The sequence below is a fragment of the Suncus etruscus genome, chromosome 14 (genome assembly GCF_024139225.1).
Source record: "Suncus etruscus isolate mSunEtr1 chromosome 14, mSunEtr1.pri.cur, whole genome shotgun sequence".
Taxonomy (NCBI): domain Eukaryota; kingdom Metazoa; phylum Chordata; class Mammalia; order Eulipotyphla; family Soricidae; genus Suncus; species Suncus etruscus.
In genome coordinates, this window is record NC_064861.1 from 44606358 (window position 1) to 44622483 (window position 16126).

General features: G+C 38.0%; 1 protein-coding gene and 1 non-coding gene across 2 annotated transcripts in view; one reads left to right on the forward strand and one right to left on the reverse strand.

Moving 5' to 3' along the window:
* Window positions 1-16126, forward strand: part of CYLD (CYLD lysine 63 deubiquitinase) — a 94099-nt gene that overhangs the window by 22461 nt on the left and 55512 nt on the right. The window lies entirely within an intron of this gene.
* LOC126029017 (U6 spliceosomal RNA) lies at window positions 12833-12939 on the reverse strand. The gene has a single exon (XR_007502677.1). It is a non-coding gene; the product is annotated as a U6 spliceosomal RNA (small nuclear RNA).

Here is a 16126-nt window from a genome sequence, read left to right on the forward strand (position 1 = left end):
ACCTTTGACACTGCTGCTGCCTCCTCCTCCTCCTCCTCTCTCTCCTCCTCCTCTACCCCCCATCATGATCTAGCAGTGCCCTGGACACCATTTATCCTTATTGAGGTGGTACCAGGGATCATATAGTGCACTAGGGTCACTCTGCATGGGCAGTCCTAGGTATCAAAACTCATGGCCTCAGGCTTGCCAGGAGGCACCGTTCCATCCTGCTCTCCAGTTCCTGTGCTCAGATTCTTCAAGCCTTGTGAAAAGCTTCTCACTTTATTCCTTTTCCTAAATTAGATATTTCTGCTCTTTCTAGTCCGTTCTGTTTTGCGGGTTGGGACTATGCTAATTTTATTGTTTTTAAGCTATACAATGCATTTATATTTGTGGAACATTTTAAGAAATGAGAACTTTCTCTCCCTAAATTGACCCCCAAACTATCTAATTTCTTTTAGTATACTTTTAGATTTTTTTAATTTGTGCTTTTTTTTTCAGTTTGCATAGTTTTGCACCTTAAACTTCTTTGTGCAAATTTTTATAAGCCAAAGTTAACATGCAATTAACTACAAATATTCAACGTCTCAAATCTGTTATATTCTCAAAAGATTGTTTCATTTTGTTTTTATCTTTGGTCCACAGTTGGCAGTGCTCAGGATTTACTCCTGACTCTGAGCTCAGGTTTCACTCCAGGGGAGATCAGGGCATCATGATATGGGGCTCCAGTGATAAAATCTGGTTCAGTTGTGTGCAAGGCAATCTCCCTACCTGCTGTATTATCTCTACAGCCCCTAATTTGTTGTATTCTAGAATGTATTGTATGTTTGGGACCATACTGACAGCCAAGATAGTGAGCTTGTCTAGGCGTGCTCTTTGTGTTTGCCTCTCCCACCTGCTGCCCCCCACCTATCCCAGGCAACCGGACACTTCAACTTGGTATCTCTATACATTTGTTCACCTCTCCTTCACTATCACAGAGATGGCATAATTTAGAATGTACTTTTTTTTTTTTTTTTGGATTTTGGGCCACACCCGGCGTTGCTCAGGGGTTACTCCTGGCTGTCTGCTCAGAAATAGCTCCTGGCAGGCACGGGGGACCATATGGGACGCTGGGATTCGAACCAACCACCTTTGGTTCTGGATCAGCTGCTTGCAAGGCAAACGCCGTTGTGCTATCTCTCTGGGTCCTAGAATGTACTTTTTTGATGTCTGATTTAGTTCACTGAATAGAATGATGTTTTGATTTATGCATGTGCCTTTAAACATTGTTGAGAAATATTCCTTCCTTTGATGTAAAATTATATATTCTATAGGAATATTGTGTAAATGTATTCACATGAAATATATTTACCATTTTGGATATATCTTTCTTGGTGAAAGATCAAGGAAAGGTCTGTCTTTTGCCAATTTTTTAATTGGGTTTCATTTGGGGGGTTATTATTATTATTATTATTATTTATTATTATTATTATTATTTGTTTTGGAGCCATATCCAGTGATGCTCAGGGATTATTCCTGGTGAGCTAAGGGGACCATATGGGTTTCTGGATATTGAAACCAGATTGGCTACATGCATGGCAAGTGGCTTATTGACTTCGTTATTTTTCTGGCATTGTGTTTTATTTAAAAAAATAGAAAAGGGAGGGCTTTAGAGATAGCACTACAGTAGGACGTTTGCCTTGTATGTGGCTGACCCGGGAGGGACTGGTTCAATTCTTGGCATCCCATATGGTCCCCCAGCCTACCAGGGGCAATTTCTGAATACGGAGCCAGGAGGACCCCTGAGCTCTGCTGGGTGTAGCTCAGAAACCAGTCAGTCAATGAATCAATCAATCAATATAGTTTAAAAAATAAAATAATCATTGAGTTTGAGACTTCTTTGTAAATTCTGATTATAGTGATTATAAGCTCAGTTTTGGGGCCTCCCAAGAAGTTCATTGTGGTATCCAGGGGCAACTTTTAGCATTCCTTGACTAACCCAGCCAATGTTAAATGCTTGGGCTGGATGCAGGGCTGCCCAGACCTTGCAGTGCTGGGGACCACCAGGGCCATCCTCGTTGTGTTTGGGGACGACTGAATCATCTGACATTTCTCAGAGATGTCCAGTGTCTTTCTGGTGGTGCTTGGGGACCACTGGGGCCATTCTGGCATTGCTCAGGAATCTCCCTCCAGGACCATCCTGGCAGTTCTTGGGGTAAGATCTTCTGGTGCTGGGGATCAAATGGACATGTGCTCTAAACCCTGGACTTTCCAGTCCCCAACTCAGCCTTCTATGAGATACATGATATGATATACCAGATACATGGTACGAAAATATATGTGATTATTAATTGATTTTCATGCTACTATAGGGAACAATATAGGAGATTCTGTCAAGGGAAATGATTTCTTGGTATTGCCACGTTATGACTTACCACAAACAGATGTCTAGTTGTTTGTCCACTGAAAGACATCTGATTTGTTTCTAGCTTGGGGCTATTTAAGCAATGCTTTCATAAGTAGTTGTATACTGTGAAATAAAGAATTAGTCTTGCTGGTATGTTTAGGTTTTAAAGGACCTCCAAGAATTTCTGAGTAGCTCTACCATCTTATATTACCAGCCCAGCCAATTGTTAAAACATTTGTTGAACTAGCAATTTGTGAGGAATATAGTTTTCAGTCCTTTCCTCAATATTTGATGCTGTCATTGTTCCAGCCACTCTGAGATGTATGTAAGGATATTTTATTGTGGTCATAATGTTAATTTCCTTGGTGACATATGGTATTAGACATCTTTTCATATGTGGATTGCCACATGTTTATTTTCAGTAGTGAAATGACCCCTCAATCTTGGCCCATGATTTTTTTTTTTTGGCCACACCCAGTGACGCTCTGGGATTACTCCTGGCTATGCACTCAGAAATCACTCCTGGCTTGGAAGACCATATGGGAAACCGGGGGATCGAACCATTGTCCATCCTAGGTCAGCTGTGTGTAAGGCAAATGCCCTACCACTGCTCCAGCCCCTCACCTAGTTTTTTTTGTTTTGTTTTGTTTTGTTTTTTATGAATCATGCATCTGGTATCAAGTGAGACAATTTTTGCCTGGCTCTAGATAAAGGAGATTTTTCCTCCTAAGATTAAAAAATCTAAGGTATAATTCATGATAATAGCCACTCATTTGACTTTCATAATGACACTTAAGAATACTCATAGTGTTATACAATTTATCATCATTATCTGGTTTCAGAATTTTATTCATCATCCCTCATGGAAACTACAGCCTGTTAAGCCACCTACCCTCTCCTCAGCCCTTGGTGATCATTAATCTGTAGGATTTTGCATGTTTTTTTTTTGGTTATACTTTGATTTAGTCAGTCATTAGGTGATAGGCATTGGATTGCTTCTCTTTTATATATTAGCAAAGTGCTGAGGTGAACATTCATGTACAAGTCTTTGCTTACACATGCATTGTTTTGTTTTTTTTTTTTTGATGTATGCTTGGGAATGGAATTTCTCAATCAAATGGTAATGGCAACAATATATTTAAACATTTGTTGAACTATCAAACTGTTTTCCAAATCGATCCAATATTTCGTGTCCCTAGCAGTATTGTATGAAATTTTTATTTGTTTACATCTTTACTCTTTCTTTCTCTTTCCCCCCCAATATCTGGTAATGCTCAGAAGTGTACTGCCGGCTCAAGGGCATCCATGTGGACATCTGAGCACTGCTTGGAGGGGTCCATGTGTACTGTGGAATGAACTGGATCTCTCACATGTAAAACATATTCTTCCCATTTAGTTCTTTGCTTCCATTATCCTAGTGTTCTTCTCTTTTTAAAAAGTCTCTTAGTTTTTCATTTTATATCTAAATCCAAGAGATATTTTGAGTTAATTTTTATAAGGTTTGAGACTTAGAAGTTTTCTTTAACCTAAAGATGTCACAAAACTTAAGATGGCACAAATAATTGTACCACCATTATTTATTTATTTTTGGATTTGGGGCCATACCTGGTGGCACTCAGGGATTACTTCTGGCTCTGTGTTCAGGAATCCTCCTGGCAGGTTCAGAGGACCATACGGGATGCTGGGGATCAAACCCATGCCGGCTGTGTGCAAGGCAAGCACCCTACCAGCTGTGCTATCACTCTGGCCCCACTGCCATTATTTAAAGACAATCATGTATTTCAAGAAAATTTTTTTCTATCTTTGAATACAGACTATTATAGCTTTCACAGTAGGGTTTATAACTGGTTAAACAGTACTCTAGGTCTTTGTCTTTCCAGATACATTGAAAAATAAAGCCCTGTTCACTTAGGAAGTCTGTCTGAGATCGATAGGAATTATATTGAAGTTTTATATAAATATGGGGGAAAATGACATAAATACTATGTTGAATTTTATAATCCACGAAGATAGTATGTGTCTTTTCATTTATATTACTTTGATTTTTTAAATCAATGTTTAATTTAGCATAGAAGTCTTTTATATATATACATATATATATTTTTTGGGGGGGGTGGTTTTGGACCGTACCCGGCTGTGCTCAGGGGTTACTTCTGGCTGTCTGCTCAGAAATAGCTCCTGGCAAGCTGGGATTCGAACCAACCACCTTAGGTCCTTGATCGGCTGCTTGCAAGGCAAACACCGCTCTGCTATCTCTCCGGCCCCAATCTTTTATATATCTTATTAAGATTGCATTTAATGTTTTTTTTTTGAGTAGTTTTCAATGGTACTATATTTCTCTCAGTTCTTTGGGATTTTTCTATATGGATCAGAGATTCCTGAACTTAGGTCTGCCTCTTCCTTTTCAGATATACCTCTTTTTTTCTTTTTTTGTTTTCTCTTCTTTTCTTTTCTTTTTTTTTTTTTTTTTTTTTTTGAACACTAGCAATGCTCCGTGGTAAATCCTGACTCTTTACTCAAGAATTTCTTGGTAGTTTTGAGGGCATTATATGGGATGCTGGGAGTAGAACCTGGGTCGGCTCTGTGCAAGGCAAATGCCCTACCCATTGTACCATCTCTCCAGCCCCAGAGATATACCTTATTTAAGTGACCAAATAGAAATCATCTTTGCCTCGCATTTGTATTCAAGGATAGTGTTGCCCATTTTGGGGAATGCTAATGTAGAACAGCCTTTTTTTCTGTATAAACAGTGAACTTTTTTTTTCCTTCATCTCTGATCTGTGTTCCTCTAATTGTTTCTATACTGGCTTTGTTGTACTGGAAACCAATTATAGTGCTCTGTTAAGTGAGAGCAGTAAAGGAAGATACCTGGTCATCTTCCTGATTTCTAAGGGAAAACTCATGAATTTTTAAAATTTGTTTTGTGGGAGACCATACCTGGTGGTACTTGGGGTCTGCTCCCTAACGCTTGCACCACTGCTCCAGCCCTATGGTTTACTCATCTTTTTCTATTACTTATTTTTTTGTTTGTTTGTTTTTGGGTCACACCTGGCAACGCTCAGGGGTTACTCCTGGCTCTATGCTCAGAAATCGCTCCTGGTAGGCTCGGGGGACCATATGGGATACGGGATTGGAACCACCATCCTTCAGCGTCTAAGGCAAACGCCCTACCGCTTCACTATCTCTCCGGCCCCCTATTACTTTTTTTTTTTTTTTTTGGTGGTTTTTGGGTCACACCCGGCAGTGCTCAGGGGTTATTCCTGGCTCCAGGCTCAGAAATTGCTCCTGGCAGGCACGGGGGACCATATGGGGCGCCGGGTTTCGAACCGATGACCTCCTGCATGAAAGGCAAACAAACACCTTACCTCCATGCTATCTCTCCGGCCTCCTATTACTTATTTTTAATAAAAATATTTTTAAATTTAAGCACCATGATACAAGTTTTTGAACAAGTTGTTCAAAATTGAGTTTTAGTTTTACATTATACACCTCCCTTTACCCATGAACATTTCCCATCACCAATGCTCCCACTCCACCACCTCCCCTACTGCCTCTAGGGCAGGTATTCTGTTTCTGTCTCTCTCTCTCTCTCTCTCTCTCTCCTTTTTTGTACACCATGGTTTTCACTACTATTAATGAAGGGATACTGTGTATATCACTTTATCCAGTACTCAGTTATTGTCTAGAGTGATCAGTTCCAATTGTCATTGTCATAGTGGTCCATTATTTGCCATAACTGCACTGCTCTACTATTGGTGGCAAACTTCTATGACTTTATTTTTGTTTTAAATTTATTAATTTATGCTATTACTACTTTCCTTCAGATTGTCTTGGACCAATTTCTACTCTTTTTTTTTCCCCAAGTTCTTCAGGTATGAGCCTGGACTATTCGTTTAAGATGAAATCAGTTAGCTTCTACTGCTTTCTTTGTGCCTGTGACAGATCAGGATTGCTTCTTTAGTTCTAGGTCTGGGATATCTTAGGCAAGTAGAAAGCTCTGGGAGATTACCTGCATGTTCTTCCTTATATTCCAGGATACTGAGCTGATATCTTTTCTATCCTGTATTCTAACTCATTGCATTTGTTTCATCCAGAATTTTTAGTGTTTGTCACACAGAATAGGAAAAATGGACACCTATCTATTATAACCTCCAGAGGTATAAGTTTATTTTGAAGGAACTCCTCTGAGAGGCCATGCCCAGCAATCATTGACTCAGTGATGTGAAGCTACTTAAAGTGATGCTCTAAGGCCACCAGGCTACCCTCAGTATAGTACAGGGAACCATATGGTGCCAGGGCTTAGACTTGCCTCTAAAATGCTGTGTACCATTCACGTGTGCTTTTTTCCCCCACCAGAAGTTATTTCTATTTTAAAAAGTTAACAATAGATGTTAGGGAACATTTTGTGTGAGTGTATAAGTTGAATAACCTGTTATTTTAAAGTATTATATGTGCAAACTGCAGAGATAGTACAGGAGGCAAGGGTTACCTTGCATACAACCAACCTGGGCTCCAACCTAGGTCCCCCAATGGTCTCCCCAACAGGGGAGATCTTGAACAGAGAGCTAGGACTAAGCCCTAAGATGTGGCCCTCAAACAAAACATTTACTTTTTAACTTGTTTTTATTGTTTGAGGTACTGTGAATATTGTTGACTGTGGCTTCCCATGTTCATAATTCCAGCACCTTATCCATCCTAGTGTACCTAGTTCCCTTCCCTAAGGTTACCAGTATCCCTCCCTCTCAACCCCACTCTGCACTCTCCACCTAGTCCTGTGGATTAGCTTTCTAATTGTGTTTCCATTGACCCTCTGTGGTTGCCTTGAAATGTATTTTTAAATCCCACATATGAGAGATTATTCTGTATCTGTCCCTTCGAACTGAGTTCACTCAGCATGCTATACTCTAGTTTCATCCAGGTTGCAGCAAATGCATGATTTTATTCTTTCTAGATTTGCATAGTATTCCATTGTGTGTATATACCACAATTTATTGATCCATTCATCCATTATTGGGATTTGGGTTTTTTCATATCTTGAATATTTTTATATATGGTGATTGAACATAGGACATGCATATATCCTTTCTAATTAATGTTTTTGTATTTTGAGGATATATGTGAAGAAGTGCTATCGCTTATCAATTCAATGCTTACCTATCCATTTTTCCCAACACCATTTGTTGAAGTAATTTTCTTTGCTACGCTCAGGATTCTCTATTCTCCTTAATTATGTTTCAGATCTACCGTAAAGACAGTTCCATGTAGTTTAGATTACTATAGCTTTGTGGTATGGTTCAAAGTCAGGAAATAGAATGCCTCTCATTTTTCCTCCATGCTTAGGATTGCTTTGGCTTTGGGGAGTTTTATCTTTCAATTCAAATTTGGTATAGTTTGGTCTATGTCTTTGAAAAACATCATTGAAATTTTAATGGTATTGCATTGAATCTGTATAGTACTTTAGTAGGGTGGTCATTTTAACAATGTTGATTTTTCCAATTCAGGAATAGGAAATATATTTTCCTTTACCTGAGTCTTCTGTTTCTCTTAATGACTTACAATTTTCACTGTAGAAGTCTTTCATCTCCCTTGTTAAGTTGATTCCTAGGTATTTTATGTTTGAGGGTACTGTTTTGAAGGATATAATCTTAATTTTTTAATTAGTTCATTATTTGCATTCATGAATGCCATAGATTTTTGTGTATTTTTTTGTAACCTGCTACTTCACTATTATTGGTTTATTATTTCTAAAAATCTTCTGGTGGGTTTCAACACATAGTAAAAATAAATGGTTAGGTTTTATTTAGTTTTACCAATGCATCACACAAATTTGACCAGTTTCCTACTGGTAGGCATTTAATATTTTTTCAGTCTTTTGCCATTATAGAGTGTTTGGTGAATAATTTCATTTATGTACATCAGTCTGTTTGTGGGTCAAGATAGCCCAAATATAATTCTACTATCTTATTATACATATATTTTTTTGGATCTGTGTATCCCTATTCTAGAAAAATCCCTGTCTCATGAAGAAAATAGCATTATTTATTTTAGAAAAATGAAAAATCAATTTAGGGTTAAGAGAGACAATACAGTGGATAGGGTTTGATCCCCAGGATCCCATATGGTCTCCCAAGCACTGTCAAAGTAATTTCTGAGTTCAGAGCCAGGAGTTATCCTGAGTATCACCAGGTGTGGCCCCAACCTTCCTCCAACCTCAAAACATTTGAGTGCATCTTTTAACTTTTCTTATTTATTCATTCTAGCTCTGAACTGAAGACAAAGTAGGACAAATTTAGCCCTTCTTCCTTACAGCAACACTCAAATAGTCAAAGTTGAATCTTTGATATCTCAAACTTCTATTCCTCAACCCAAACCATTTGAGTCATTTTAGCCATTTCTCCTATGGCATGGTCTCCAGATATTTTAGTTAAGATCTGGTTTGTTGAAGAACCTTTATGCTTGGCACCTCTATAGCAGTCCAGATGTGGGCTGATATCCTCTAAGACGGTGTAAGAAAAGATTTTGGGACAGCCCTGTCAAATTTTAAATCGTATTTACAGAGGGCCATTGTAATGTCTTCCATATATAAAGCAGGTACTTTTTCTTGACTGAGTAAACATACTTACTAAGCAAATGAGTTCATGAGTATTGAGTTCACCATTTACTTAAATTCTCAGTTTTGTCCCTAGTTATTTTTGTTTCTGATTTCAACTATGTACATTTTACTTGGGAGATATGTAGTAGGATTTACATTTGTCCCTGTTAAAATTCATGCCATTAGATCATTAGAGCAGTCTACTATTCCAATATCTCATCATTTTGGATGTCAGTTCTGTCTTTGATTGCTTTGTTTTGTTTTGGGGGCCACACGTGCTCTGCTTAAGGCTCACTCCTGGCAGGCTCGAGGACAAAAGAGAGTACCAGTGCTCAAACTTACAGCCTCATGCACAGCAGGTGCCTTTCTATTTGTTCTATCACCTCAGCCCTATCCTTTTATATTTTGTCTCTCCCACTAGAGAATAGGTTGATTGTGAATACCATTAGATTGATTGTAAATTTTTCTTAATCTTTGCCATTGCATCAGAGATTTTCAGTAAGATTTATTATTATGTTCATATTTGTGAACAAAACATGCATAAGACATCTCTAGTTTCAGATTGCTTCCTTAAAATAGCTGGTGGATCAAAAGGCAAGTATTTTACTTTTTGATGGATAATGCTGACTGTTGTTCTATAGAGAGTGATTGTCAGTGTGAATTGCCCTGGAAGTATTTGTCTGCTCACACTGGGCAATTGGTACCCCATAGGTTATTTTGACATACTAGAACTTAGTATGCAAGTCTGATGTTATTTGCAAAGAAGACTGTGTAAAATATAAGGAAAGCTGTTTCGTTTTTTAATTAGTAGTCTCACCTGGTTTTAGTTAGTTTCTAGTAATGTTGTATCTGGTATTGACTTTTATACTACTTCATTCTACCTAAATGTCATTCTTTTTTTTTTTTTCCAGTAAATTTCTCTGTGGTTATTAAATTCTCATTTGGTAATTTAATCATGTTCTATTGTCTCATGATTTAAGTAGTACATCAATTAAGCAGCTTTTCTCAGTTTGTCAAATTCATAAACATTTCACATGGTTTCATTGCTATTTATTGATTTATGATTTCTTACCAAGATTCTTCAAGATATATTTATTTTTCTAGTGAAGTCAGTAAGTGATAGATGTGCTTCTGGTTTTAGGATTTTGAGAACAGTTTTGCTGTATATATATATATATATATATATATATATATATATATATATAATACATTTTGTTTGTTTTCTTTTGCTTAGTACAACATCTATGCTATGTATGTCAGTAGTTTCTTTTTAGTGCTATGTCATAGTCTATTATATGAATAGTTCACAATTTTTTTTATCCTTTTTCCTTTAGTATAATAGGTTGTTAGGTTGTTCCTAGTTTTTATTTACTCATAAATGAGGTTGATGTGTATGCTTTTGTGTATGTTTTGGTGGACATCCTATGTGATCTTTTTAAATGTCTCATATCTCTTTTATCCTTAAACTACTCCTTTTTTTGTTTTTGTTTTTGTTTTTGTTTTTGGGCCACACCCGGCGGTGCTCAGGGGTTACTCCTGGCTGTCTGCTCAGAAATAGCTCCTGACAGGCACGGGGGAACATATGGGACACTGGGATTCGAACCAACCACCTTTGATCCTGGATCAGCTGCTTGCAAGGCAAACACTGCTGTGCTATCTCTCCGGGCCGTAAACTACTCCTTTTAACGATTATTTTAAACTCACAAAATTGACTGTTAAATTTTATGCCTATGTTTATGCTTCTATATCATTACTACAACAGTAGCATCTTAATATTTGTTTAAAATAAACACCTTAGCCTTAGATTATTAACATAGTTGTGAGACAGAAAATGCTTGGTATGTAATTGTTAGATGACAAATTAAATGTGGCATATTGAATTCCACAGCTATGCTTATTCCTCAAATAATGGTATTTGACCCCTCTCTGACCAAGGCTTTTGCAGGAGATAAACATATTAAGTCTTTACCCCAGAGCTTTGGAGCCTCCACAGCAATACCAGCAGAGCTGTCACTCCCAGTTTCATTTGACCCCTGGAACTGTAGGCTGCTTTAATGAAGATCATTTGCTTCTTTCATCAGAAATGCCACTAACTGTGCAGTGCACAGAGAACATAGCATTTATTTTAATATCTTTTAAAATTGGGCTTAGATGTACTTAATACATATAATGATAGAAATTATGTTTATTTAGTCAATTTATATACAACGATTTGGAAACTTCAGCCAGTAGACTATAAGTTTTATATTCACAGTAGTTTTTAGAGTGTTGGAATTGTTTTGTTTGTTTTTTTTTTGAGCCACACCCCGGTGATGCTTAGTGGTTACTCCTGCTCAGAAACCCTGGCTTGGGGGACCATATGGGATGCCGCGGGATTGAACCGCGGTCCATCCTGGGTCAGTAGTGTGCAAGGCAAATGCCCTACCGCTGTGACATTGCTCTGGCCCTGCTTATTTGGAAAATTTTTTGGGGGATGAGAGACATACCTGGCAGTGCTCAGAGGTTACTTTTGGTTCTTCACTCAGAAATTACGCCTGGCTGTTCCCTCTTCTGCTTCTTGGGCTCCAGGGTCACCACTGGGCACCTGCTCGGGGGGCCAGCGAGGTTGATGCTGGGGAGGACTTTAAAGGGGACCCCAGGCCTTAACCACCCTTATCCAACACAAGCGGGCAGTCTTAGGGAAGTTGCTGGCAAGGGGAGCTGAGAAGCCTTAAGCCTAATGCCTTCTACTGAGTTTAAATGGGGCTGTGAGGCTTCTGCTTCCCTTGCAGCTTTCCATCTTCTGCCTCCTGGGTTCCAGGGTTACCACTGAGCTCCTGCCTGGGGGGAACGGGGGAAGGCAGTGTAGTTAGTTTCAGAGAGGACTTTAAAGGGGACTCCAGGCCTTAACTATCCCCCAACCAACACAAGCGGGGTAGTCTTGGGGAAGTCTCCAGTAACCTTCCTTCCCATCAGTCTTTATTCTTAAAACCGTGCAAGCACACATGAACTTATAGATAGTTTAACAGGATATTATAGTGCTTATAATCTTAGACTGTTTTTAGGAAAGGAAACGATATGATCAAGACCCACTGGACAGTATTTTATGGTATAAACTCCACATATTGGGCCCACTTAGCTTTCTAGACTCAAAAATTATGATTGTTTCTAAGAATGCTCTATACACAATCTATACACAATCCATGAAGCCTTTCTTCAGTAAAGTTTACCATCACTAACCATGATTGGTCTAGAAAATGGAAAACCTTTACATCAGACTAGCTGACTTTATATATGTGTGTGTGTGTTTATTGTTTTTCTTTTATTTTATCGTATTTAGACTTTTTTTTTAAGCATCCTGCCTCATTGCACCTGGGTCAGTTATTCAACTGTAACCCATGGATCTATCCTCAGTGTCTGCTGATATACTTGCATGAGTATATGTGTTCACCATACCAATGTCTGTTCAATGAACATATATCTATTTCATGGTATAGACTCCACATACAGTGCTCATTACCATATCATTTAGCTTTCTTGACTCAAAAATAATGATTTTTTTTTCTAAGAATGTCCTATACACAATCTAATCCATGAAACCTCTCTTCAGTAAAGTCTACCCTCACCAATCTAGGCCTAGAAAATGGAAAACCTTTATATCAACTTGCCAGTTTTATCTTATTTTATTTTTTTAAGCACTCTGTCCAATTTCACCTGGGTCAGCTTTTCGATTGTAACCCATGGGTCAATCCTCAGTGTCTGATGATGAATGCACATGAGTGCATAGGTCTGCCATACCAATGTCTGACTAATGTACGTCTGCAATTTATAGAATGTCTGTTGTATACTGTTCTTCCACCCTTTGCTTACCACCTTATAAACTCTTTTTTTTTTTTAATATGGAACGCTTCACGAATTTGTGTGTCATCCTTGTGCAGGGGCCATGCTAATCTTCTCTGTATCGTTCCAATTTTAGTATATGTGCTGCCGAAGCGAGCACTTATAAACTCTTTTGTAGCTCTTCACTCTCTCACTGCCATCTGTTGTTACCTTACATTTAACCCTTTATACCCTCAGTTCTTGACTCCTCATGAAGCAGATTATTCTCTCCACTCCACCCAGCTGCCAACCAGCTCCCAGAGTGAAAAGATAGACTCTCAGCCTGAGAAGGAACCAATATGCTGTTGCTATTGATTTGCTCTCAAAGGCCACTTTTCCTCTACCTCCCTTCACTGTGGACTTTTGCTTGAGAAATCTCCCGCTCAAGGACATTTCCTGATATATGACTGTTGGGAGCTGTTTTTCAGATGCCACAGACCAAATCACATGTCGAAGTGGTGCTCCGGATTTTACATTCCCCCCACAACTATTTCTAAAGACTTAAAGGGGACATGTATATCTCCTTTGAATATTTCTTTAGATGTATTTCCTTAACAGGTATAATCCTTATTGAATATCCTCTTATATAGCAACAGTTTTCCCCATTTTTTTCTATTCTGTTCAATAAGGAATTCTAATAGAAAAGTCTCTCTATTTAGAGTTCATGTTAGAATCAGGTTACAGGGATTGTTAGACTTGTTACCTCAGTCCCCATATGTACCAATAATACCTTGTGGCATTGTTCCTTTTTTGCATAGGCATATTAAAATAGGAAAATATTACATATGCAAACAAGTTTTTACCTAATAGAGATAGGAACACACAAATTTTATAATTCTGTGGGACCTTACACCCTAAACATCGTCATAATGACTTGGCTTAAGCCTCAGAAGAACGGACATTGTCCATTTACCCTGAACCATGGATATCATCTATGGAAACAATCACGGTTGTCTATACCAGGGGTGGCAAACAAGTTCGACACAAAGAGCCAAAATTTTAAACTGTGAGAGTCAGAGAGCCACACCATGCAGTGACCTGCCAAAACAGACAAAAGCTCACACAAAAGCATATAATTTTAACAATAATCTATTAAACACATATTGTATTTTGCCATTTTGAGTGAGAGTAAAAATCCTGTTTGCCACCCCTGGTCTATACCATCACCAGTAAGCAAAACTCTATCAGGGAAGACCCTACTGCTGCCCTGACATTGACTTACTCCAAAAGGGGTTCTTTTGACACCCAGACGACTTAGCAACAGCCTGAAAGCAGGGTTCTCTGCATTGCCCTCTAATGGTGGAATGAAACCAAAGATGCTCCACATCATCCTGATTTTGATGTAGGATCTGCACAGAAATCAGGATCTTTAACTACAGAAATCTGACAGCAGCAACCGTGATTATGTGAAATACTTTTACTGGGACAACAGAGAATGACTCAGGGGTTGGACAACCTAGTATGCCTGGAGCCCAGAGTTGGTCTTATGCCAGAATACTTCAGGAGTAAGGTTTCCCTGTAGTTAGACCAAAGGCTTTTTCTTTCTATTTCTCCCATATTTTATGGCCCACTGCAAACAACAACTGCCTTACCCACACCTTGTTTCACTATATTTTTTTTTATCTCTGATATGTTTAAAAATATTTTAAAAAGAGCTTATTAAACCTTCTGCTATTGTTATAATGGTTCATTGGTGATACAGTAATTTTCATAAACTTACTACTGAACTTTTTCTTCTTTTTCTTTCATTTTTTTAGTTTTTCTATTTTTAAATAACTTTGCTTTCTGTCATCTTGAAACAAATATATTATGATGTTAGTGATGCATTTTCTTTAAATAAATTTAACAAAAGGAAATTAGTCTTGGCTGGCTCAGGAACTCTGGGGTGCTGGGGATTGAACCTCGATCAACCACTTGTAAGGCAAATGCCCTACCCACTACATGTACTGTAGTTCTGGTTCTATGTGAAGATTTGTTTTTCTATGTGAAGATTTTTAAATGGTAACATCATAATAGTATTCATAAATGTCTCTTCATTTACCTTATTCTTTTACTATAGCTCTACTTTTATATTAAATTCATAGTACTTAAGTGTACTGTAATTCACTGTATAATTGTCACCATTACATAATTGTACACCCTGTTTTATCTGCAACATCACACACTGTTTTTTCCTCAAAAAGGCCTCATAAAGGTCAACTTCCACCCTTTTTTTTGTTTCTTTTGAGCCACACCAGTAATGCTCAGGGGTTACTCCTGGCTATGAGCTCAGAAATTGCTCCTGGCTTAGGGGACCATATGGGATGCCAGGGGATTGAACCGAGGTCTGTCCTAGGCTAGTGCGGGCAAGGTGGACACTTTACCACTTGCAGCACAACTCCGGTCCCCCTGTCCCCCCCTTTTTTTTGGTCCAAAATAAAGACATTAAAAATAGTGACAGTTATGCAGCGATATTTGGTAGCTTTTGAATTGAAATAATACAGCATTAATCATATTCTGAGACATTAAGTTAGAATTCACTGTAATTCTCCTTTTCTTCCATCATGGCAAGATTTACCAAGCTTTTGTATATAACTGATTCAGCACTATTTCCTTTTATTTTTTTTAAATGATCTTTTCCTTGTGTTTGAAATGTAAAATCTTTCCTATCTCTTTCTTTTTGTTCTTAAAAATCCAATATGGATGGTTAATTTTTGCTAATCACAGCTTTATCAGCTCTGACTCCTAAGTGTCATGCCAACATCAAGGAGTTGAATTTGAAACTTTCAAGGAGATAAGCTTTGAAAATTTAACTTTTTGTATTTTCTTGCTCAGTATTTGTAAATACCCTACAAAAACCAGTGATTATTAAGGTAGAGAGGAGTAGTCTTTGTGTAGAAAATAAATTTGCTGGGGCTGAGAGAGAGCATGGAGGTAAGGCGTTTACCTTGCATGCAGAAGATAGGTGGTTCAAATCCTGGCATCCCATATGGTCCCCTGAGCCTGCCAGGAGTGATTTCTGAGCATAGAGCCAGGAGTAACCCCTGAGGGCTGCCAGGTGTGACCCAAAAACCAAAAATAAATAAATAAATTTTGTATTCATAGATAAAACATTTCTGAGTACTTTCTTTTAAAAATTATGAACATTTATCTCTGGGTTTTGGCATAATCTATATGTAGTTCTCAGTCTTTTCCTATTTATATGAATATGTGTTGTATCCATATTGATGTTGTTCTTACATTTGTGTTTTTAATATGTGATACATATTTCCAGCCAAACTTTTTTAAAACTATTTCATAAAATACTTTATCTGTAATGCTCAGTAGAG